The 9389-nt window shown below is 49.8% G+C and overlaps 1 long non-coding RNA gene across 1 annotated transcript; it reads left to right on the top strand.

Annotated features, from left to right (window-relative positions):
• The first annotated feature begins 912 nt into the window (after positions 1-912).
• Positions 913-8292, top strand: LOC115031962. The gene is made up of 3 exons (XR_003837614.1): positions 913-1422; positions 6150-6376; positions 7014-8292. It is a non-coding gene; the product is annotated as an uncharacterized LOC115031962 (long non-coding RNA).
• The last annotated feature ends 1097 nt before the right edge of the window (positions 8293-9389 follow it).

Here is a 9389-nt window from a genome sequence, read left to right as displayed (position 1 = left end):
AGTTCTTGGGAATATTAAAGATTAACACCAAATGCTTGGCTGCTGTTAACTCTCTGACGGTTGGTTCACGTTGTTGCCGGAGCCGGAACAGAACGCCGCTTTCCCTCCCTTCTATTTATTCCTTCCCAGCTCTGTTCTGGGGATCCAGGAGCTGGCGATGTCAGATGCCAACTCCTTAAGGGCTGCAATGGTTTTATATAATAACAGAGAGGGGGAGCCTACGAGAGGAAGAAAGAGTCTAATTCAGCTCCAAGGCTGAAATGGGAGCTGGAATGAAGGGGCGGGGGTTGGGGGGAGCGTTGGTAAAAATAGCTCACTCAGAGAGAAGAATACGACTGGTCTCCTGCGGCAGGCGCAGCCCTTGGGTGAATTATAGCAACCTACTGTATGCCTCACGCACTTGCTTTTGAAATGTTGATCGTGGCAAACAGGGGCCCTTGAATGGAAGGCTGTTGGTGACTGACACTTTGAGTAGAGCTTGGCAATGGATGAGCCTGTCAGGCCTCCTGCTGCCGCCAGCACAGGCAGCATGCCACTGGGACACATATGCTCCTCTCCCCATCGCTCCTTATTTATGCAGCTTCAGTGGCTGAAAGTCCAGACCCTCCCTGGAGGTGCACAGTAGTCTCTGGAAGAGGTTGGAAGGAGCTTTGGGGATCCTGGGGAAGATATGATGGAGAAGAGTATGATGGGGGATATTACTGGGGTCTCCTAGACATGTAGTGGCCTAGAGAGACACAAAGAGAAGGTGCCAAGAGGAACAGGGAGAGAGGGAGATAGGGAAGGAGGGATGGGTGGAAGGAAGTTAGGAAGGAGGAAGGGAGGGAAGGAGACAGAAAGAGATAGATTAGATAGATAGATAGATAGATAGATAGATAGATAGATAGATAGATAGATAGATAGATAGATAGATAGATCGAACAGACAGAGACAGAAGACGCCCATGGGACCAGCAGGGGGAATCATACCATCAGAGGGGCGAGGCAGTTGGTCCATTACTGTGTAATGGGAGGAAATGGATCTAAGCATCCTCCCCCAAGCTGCAAGGGATCCCTTCTTCCCACATCTCAAACGTCCTTGCCTTTCCGAGAGGAGTCACATTTGATTTTACTTTGTGGTCACCTTGACTTCTACCGGGTAACTCCCTGCAAGAGCGTGAAGACACTTCCATCGCTGCTCCAGGCTTCCTCTGCCCTCTGTCTCCATGACTGCCCGTCTTGGATGCTGTAGCTCATAGACCTGGTGCACTGAGAAGTCTCAGGAATGACCCCCTTCTCCTTCCTGCTCAGCTTCCTCTGACTCATCGATTGATTTCAAGGCGATGCGACTCTCTACCTCCCCTGAGATTCCTGCACTCTGGGGAGTGACTTCTGGTTCTTTACTCCCTGGTCTGGGATGGCTGAGGAGGTGGGACTGCTACAGGTAAGGCTACCCAGGGACCCCATTTTGTATCTTCCCAATTGAAACCACAGAGGAGGAAGTGGTAAGAGGGAAGATCTTTGTCTTCTTTTCCCAGAATACAGCATGAGAGCACTGTGGGGACTGGGGGTACACTTGTGGTACCCCACCTGTGATGCTTTGATGTCTGATGATACAGTTGATGTCCACGTGTCTAAGACAGCAGTTTTCAACCTGTGGGTCTCAACCCCTTTGGGGGGGTCAAATATCAGGTATTTACACTATGGTTCATAATCATAGCAAAATTACAGTTATGAAATAGCAACAAAAATAATCTTATGGTTGGGTGTCACAACAGCATGAGGGACGGTGGTAGAGGGTCTCAGTACTAGGGAGGTTGAGAACCACTGGTCTGAGAACTTCTACCCCATGTGTGTTTGAGTATTTGGGGTATCGTGGAGCAGGTGGACAGAGGCCCCACTGTTCTTGTCTTGTGGGTGGTCCTTCTCTCAGGCATGCTCTGTGTGCTGTCCCAGACAGGCCTGATGGGACTGGGCTCCAGTTTTCTACTGAGGCAAACTGATTGTTAGCACCTTAACATATTGTCTTTTTCTGTCTCATTTCCCAATGACTATTCTAGAACTTTCTCAAATTAACTCTCAAATAAACGACTACTTCCTTCAAATGCTATATGCAGGGGCAGGGGCTAGCCCAACAGGACAGCTTTCTTTCAGTTTCTACATGTCTCTACGAGTGGGGTGTGTGGCCATTCTGCTTTGGGATTTGTAGGGACCACCCAGGGAACTTGAGGAACAGAGCAGCTGTCACTCATAAGCAACAGGAAAATCAGAAAATCATGGGACCGGGGACACATTGTGTGAATTAAATTCCCCCAATCAAATTGAAAACCCTCAAAGCAAACCATGAAGAACAGGGTGAGCCTGTTCTACTTGGGCTCTTCCAAACGCTAAGTGGCCATGGTCACTTACAAGATGGGGTATAGATGACAGAAATGCAGATGGATGGCTGAGACCTGGGATCTTTTTAAAAAAATAATTAATTAATATTTAATTAATTAATTAATGTGTGTGTGTGGTTGAGCATGTGCTTTGAGACACATCTGGAGGGCTGAGGACAGCTTTCAGGAGTCAAGTCTCTCTTACACCATGTGGGGATCAGAGATCAAACTCAAGTCACTGGGTTTGCTATCAAGCATCTTTACCCACTGACCCATCTCACCAGCCTGACCCTGAGGTCTTACGAAAGGGTTTGGGAGAGTCTAATTGTTGAAGAAGAGAGGCTGGGGTCAGGTCCCTATTTTCCCACATCTTATGTGTGTCATTCTGAGCCACATGGCTTAACTTCTCTGAGCCTCATTTTCCCTACCTGGAAACAGGGCTACCACCCTTTTGTAGGACTGTGACAGGGACCCAAAGGGACACTGATCAAAAGGAGATCAAAGGTTACACAATATGTAAATGGAGACTGACACTAGGTATATTCTCCTTCTGTCTCTGTCCTCCGAGGACCCACTGAAACCTGACAGAGGCCAGGATAAGGGTAAAGAGAATCCGAGAGAGAGCACCAGTCACTCCAGTCAGGCCGCTGCAGCCCATCGCATATAGCCAGTCTGCCTCTGTGGGCGTGAGAAGGAGACATAAATGCTGCTGGCCATTAAGCACGAGTTAGACATGCCATCCTGCCAACACATTTCAAAAGTGCATATCACAAGGCCCTTGTTGAGCCCTGGCAGTCAGCCAGGCCAGACCACAAAAGGATGTTGTTTCTCTGCTGGAGCTCCTGGGTGGCCAGACGGGCCAAGGCACTGCATTTCTGTAGTGTATAAGGCTCTTTGGTGGCTTCCTGCCTCCCAGCCATCCCTTTTCCTGGTGGCCGTGTCACAGACATCCCAGTAGCAATGCCCGAGTCAGCTAGGAAAGCACCCCTTTACCTGGCCCTTCCCTGCATCACCAGAAATAGCAAGCAGAGGGACTTCACACAAAGCTTTCACTGTGGGTTCGGCAGCCGTTTCTCTCCCTGACCCCCCCCCACCCCAGTTTGGTGTTTTCTCCCCTTGAAGGACTCAGGAAAAGGTTCTTTTATCTACAGTTGGTAGAAATCAGCTTCTGTCTGTGCCACAGAAGTCTGACAGACAGCCACAGTCAAGAGATGGCAGCAGGCATGTGATGCAACCAGCTGAAGCAGGCCTCCTTCCCAGCAGACCATCTGCAAATATTTATGGAGGCTCTACTGTGTGCCAGCTCTGTGCCCAGGTTTGCGGGGCACACAGGCGTCCTGTGTGAAACAAGGAATGTATGTTAGGAATGGAAAGACTAGTGGACATGCAGGAAATGGAAAAAGGTATGCCCTATGGCCCCTGACTATGCTCCTAATGCTTGGGTTTGCAGGGTAGAACAAGTCAGCACACAGAACACTGCCATGGTGCCTCAGTAACTGGGTGTGCTCTGGGAGTCTGTAGGAACTGGGGAGTGTGTGTGTGTGTGTGTGTGTGTACACACACACACACGAGTGCATATTGATGGGTGTGAATAAAGATGCATACACACCACAGTGTAAGAGGGGAGGTTATAGGACAACCTCAATGTCAATGTCCTCTTCCTTGTTTGAGACAGGAAGTCATATAGTTTGAAGCTTGGTGGTCCAGGCTGTTTGGCCTGTGGGCTTCGAGGAACCTCCCGTCTTGCAGTCAGAGCTCAGGGTTACAGACACACACACCACTGCCCCTGGTTCCTGTGGGTTCAGGGGATCTGAACTCAGGCCCCTCACCCTGGCACTGTGAGCGCTTTCCTTACCGAGCTATCTCACCAGCTGCTTTTCCAAAGTTCCAAGTTCCATGACTACTGGAACTTCATCTCCTGAGAGGTGTCTGCTCATCTCACCTGGCCACCTGCTGACTGGATCATGTGGTTATTTGTGTCTGATTTTTGGAGTTCTTCATATATTCTACAAATATAGCCAACTGTGACTCCATGGACCTCAGGCCCAGCTGTCTTGGAGACGGGTTCGTGGGTTGAGAGTGGATTTGTTGGCGTTCCTTGGAAGGGGTGAAGAGCCTGGTGTCGGTTACATCTTTTTCTACTGAGATTCTCTCTCAGGTTTCCTCTTCCCCCCTTTCCTTCCCTCTCTCCCTGTCTCCCCCTCCTTCACTTCTTCTAACACCCAAACCCCTGCCCTCCCTAATTGGATTAGACCTCAGCCTTGGACCCCTCACTTGAGGCTTTTTTTCAGGCACTGGAAGGCAGCCCTTCCTACTCTGTTGTGATGTTATTTTTGACAAAACTGCCTTTTGGTAAATACTTTTTGGGCCAATCTCACTGAATTAACTATCTGGGTCATTTGAATTTCTTCTCCAGGAAATAATTACGGCCTTTGGGAAATGGAAAGTGTGCTTCAGTTTTGCGAGCTGTGAGAAAAGATCAGCCCACTCTCCTGTGCTACCATCTTCCATCTCTATGTGACCCAGGGAACTGAACTAACAGTAACTCCCCTCTCAGGGTCCAGAGCTACTGTCAGTCTCTAGGGAGGTCCCTTGGCACTCAAGGTGGCTGTACAGAAGGAATGTGACATTCCCTGCCTGTGAGAGTCGTGACTTTCTTCCATGTGGCCAAGTTCCTTCTCTCTCTCTCCCTTTCTTTGTAATAACATTCTGTGTATCTCTGTCCCACCTTTAGAAGATAAGCAGACCAATAAGCGGCATCATTACCATGAGAAGGACCAGTGCTTGCTTCACAGGGCAAGCTGGGTGTCTCATCTATGCAAACTGAGGCACTGACAAGAGAACTAAAGGGATGCTGAGCCCACAGCGGCCTGTGCAAGGGAGGCTGCTGTGTGTGCACTTGTGCAAATCACAGACACCACGCCAGTATCCTGCAGTTATTGGGCAGTGTATGAGAACAGCAGCCTGGCAGCTGGGTTGCAGCCGGTGTGTCAGAACGGCTCAGTGCCCTCCATGCAATTCTGTGTGACCAGCTGTTATTGTGGTGGCAAGAGAAGACATAGAGGAGGTGGCAGCTGGGCCTGCTCCTTTAAAAAAAAAAAGATGTGTGTGTGTGTGCGCGCACGTGTGTGTGTGTGTGTGCTGTGCTGTGTGTATGCAGCTGTTCAAAGAGGCCAGACAGGGTATCAGATTCCCTGGAGCTGGACTTAGTTGTCAGCCATCAGATGTGGGAACTGGGAACTAAATGCTGGTATTCTATAAGAGCAGCAAGTGCTCTTAAGCCTCAGCCACCTCTCCAGCCTCAGGAGCAGACTCTTCAGTGACTAGGGACACGGAGAGATGAGGACAGAGGTGTCCAAGGGGGCAGGGAAGGGGACACTTTCCTTCCAGATAAGGACAGAATTAAGTGTTGGAACAGAAGGGACTCCTGACTCACACTCAAGGTGGGTGCAGGGACCTCATCAAAGACTTGGTTTTTGCACGTGCGAGGGATCAATGAGACTGGAAATGTCTACTGCGGTGGTTTGAATGTTTCTCACCTGGTCCCCGCTGGTGCTATTTGGGGAGGTTGAGGCAGGCTAGGGAGAAGTTGCTCTCCCAGACATAGTCCTTGCAGCCCAGCTCTGCTTCCTGCCTGGCTCTGACTCCCAGTCCAGGGGTTGCAGCATGGTTGCTCTCCTTGCTGCCATAGCCTCTAGGCTGTGACGGACCCTCCTTCCATATGTTGCTTCTGTCTTGAGAAAGTCAACTAATACATCTAAGTTTCTGCTTTGGTTTTGATGATGATCTACAGGTTTTACCAGCAGGGAAGAGAGTCAGATGCTAGGCCCAGAAAGACAACGCTTGGCCTCCAGCTACTTGTTCATGGAGGAGAGAGGGGCCGGTGCCATGCCGACTGATCTGTCTCAGCTACAAGCCCTTCACAATGGAAGTTTGTCTTTGCGTGGGCTCCACAGAAGCAACAGCTGAGTAGGATATGCGTGGGAAACGGAGTCGCCAGAGAGACGCTTCCAGAAGGAAGTAAGAATGGAGCAAAGTACGAAGGGGGGATGGAGAGACAGACTCAGCGGGGGAGATCAGAAGCAGAGTGCGGGGCTAGTGTGTGCTTGTCCCCACAGTGTGCTCTGTGTCACACCGCACACCGATGTCCTCAGCCAAGGCCACATGGCAGGGCTTCCTATTCCCTCCCAATCAGTGCCTGCCTAAGGGGAAACAGCAAAGGCTGGCACTTCCAGACTTCTGCTCTTGTGAGAAGCATACGGTGGGAGCCCTTCTACACAGACAGTTCTCCTAATGGGGATACTGGACATGAAGAGGCTTGGCAGCTGGAACAGGGGTACAGAGGAAGGAAAGAGGATTCTTGGGGGCTGGGCAGAGCTCTGGCCACAGTCCCTTCCCTACACTATAGCTTGTGCTTCCTCAAACTGACACATTCCTCCTCCTCCTCCTCCTCCTTCTTTCTCTCTCTCTCTCTCTCTCTATCTCTATCTCTGTCTCTCTCTCTAGTATCTGTGTGTACCTGTTAGTATGTGTGAAGGTCATTTGGGTACATGGGTACATGTGAATGCGGATGTGTGTACAGGAGTCAAAGGACAAACTCAGGAGATATTCATCTTTTCCTTTTTCTTTCTTTTTCTTTTTTCTCTTTTTTTGACAGGGTCTGTCACTAGGTCCTGGAGCTGGCCAGGCAGCCTAGGGTAGCTGACCCCGCAAAGCCCAGGAGCCTCCTGTCTTCAGCTCTTCACAGTTGAGCCCACAATCTCACCTCACATCACCACTGCTTATGTGCGTTCTGAGACTCAAGCTCACATCCTCATGCTTTCGAACCAAGCAGTGTGCCAACAGATCCAGCCCCCAGTTCGGGAACTCTTTCGGGACCCAAATCAGTGGTCAGAAACCAAAGCTGAAGATACCTTCTGACTCCAGGAGCTTGGTGACCAATGACTCTAAACTTCAGCATCTTGGTAATTCTGTGACGCTCCAAGGAGCTGTCTCCCTGCTTGGCACAGAAAGGGCAATGTCAGGAGTGGGCTGCCATGCCTGTTGAAAAGTCCCCGTGATCTGCTCCTCTTGTTTATGTACTGTCCTGGGGAAGGTAACAATTTAGATGGCAAATTGCGCTGCCAGGGCTGGGAGTCACAGTCTTAATTCCCGAGTATTTACTGTGACAGGTTTAATGTTCTAATATCTCAGGGAGTACCCAGGCTCCACTCCAGAGCAGACAAGATAGGAATGGCCAAGACGCCTCACTTGGCTTTTTATCCTGACAATTTATGAAACCTGATGCTTCCATTAGCTCTTAGGCTCTGGGGCCCTGGAGCAAGATCTGGGGAGCACCCCAGCTCTGACTGACTGCTGCCTGTCTCTCGTCCCTGAGTGAGCCCCTGGCACTAGCCTTCCTGCGGGGGATCCTTGGCAGGCCCCTCCTTGATGGCCTGTAGCTCCACATTACTTGGCAGCGGATGGCGATGCCTGCTTCAGTCAGGCTGTGGGGGACCTGAGGCAGCATCGGTGACATAGCAACCTCGCTTCCAAATTCAGCCTCAAGCAAACATCCGCATTAGTGATTCGTTTCCACCCTGGGATCCTCAGTGTGCTGTGGCTCAGACAGCCTCCTCCGCTAGCAGAGCGGATGCTCCAGCACTGGGTGGAAGCACTCCTAAGTCCAGTGGACAAAACCAGGCCACACTATCTCCCTCCATTTCTCCCCACATTCCTGCCCATAGGTCTGTGTGGACAGAAGGAGCTGAGGGCCCTTCCTACCTTATATAAGAGGGGGGGGGCGGTGGAGAAGGGGAGAAAGAATCACTCTGTAGCCCAGGCTAGCTTTAAACTTGTAACAAACCTCTTGCCTCAGTCTCCTGAATTCTGAGGTGACAGGTGCGAACCATCCCCAGCAAAATAAATTGTTACAAAGAAATTTGCTGGGAGCCTTTTAGTTCTTGACCATGAGCCTGGCTTCCTACTCCCTAATTTGAGCTTCTATTTCTTCCCCACAAATTATTCTAGTGAAAGGGAGAATATTTTATTTACCTAAATCTTCACTGTGTCTAAAGTGGTCTCCAGGACTAGGAATTGTGGGAAAGCAGCTGTTTTTAGCGAAGGGCCTGGCACCTGGTAAATCCTCAAAGGTCATTCACGACTGTAATTACTGTCAGCCTCTTTAGGTGGGATGCCTCTTTGTGTCTTCCATGAACAGAATCATCTCAGGCCTGAATTGGTTTGTGGGGAGGTAATTATGAAACAAAGGTGTCTGGTGACAGCTGGGTCTCAGAGGAATCATTCTGCTCACGTGGTCCAATCGAATTTTCTGTCATGGTGGAGATTTTCTAATCCTCACAGTTCAACACAATAGCCAAGGGGTGCACTGGGCAAGGCAGCACCTGAGGGGCAGCAAGTACAAATGAGAATGTAAATTTTTAATTTGAGTTCATTTAAATGTAGATAGCTACATGTAACTGGTGCCTACTGGTCTGGTGGGATGGTGAGGCCCAGGCTGTGGCTACTGAGTCTGTCGTGCAGCATACGCGGGGCTAGGAACAGGCTCAGGAGGTAGAGCGCCTGCCCTACAGCGAGAGGATCTGTTTGGATCCCTAAGACCCATGTGAAATGGGGCACTGTGCAGCTTGCCTGCAACCCCAGAGCTGAGGAATGGGGACAGGAGGGATTCCCAGGGTCTTCCTTGCTGGTCAGCAAATATAACTAAAACAGAGTTTCCAGTTCAGAGTGAAGCCGTCTCAAAAAAAAAGGCAGGAAAGTGATTGAGGAAAAGATAACTTGCTGAAAAATCTCTAGTCTTCACACACACACACTCCACACATACACACACTCTCACATATGCACACACACCATACACATATACATACTCATACACACACTTATATACACATGTACATACATACATACACACACATACACACATATACACTCCACAGACACACACATATGCACACTTACACATGCACACATACCACACACATATACATACTCACACTTATACACACACACACTCACACACACACACATATATATA

The sequence above is a fragment of the Mus caroli genome, chromosome 9 (genome assembly GCF_900094665.2).
Source record: "Mus caroli chromosome 9, CAROLI_EIJ_v1.1, whole genome shotgun sequence".
NCBI lineage: Eukaryota > Metazoa > Chordata > Mammalia > Rodentia > Muridae > Mus > Mus caroli.
Note: the sequence above shows the minus strand (reverse complement) of the source record. Positions and strands in the feature narration are given on the sequence as shown.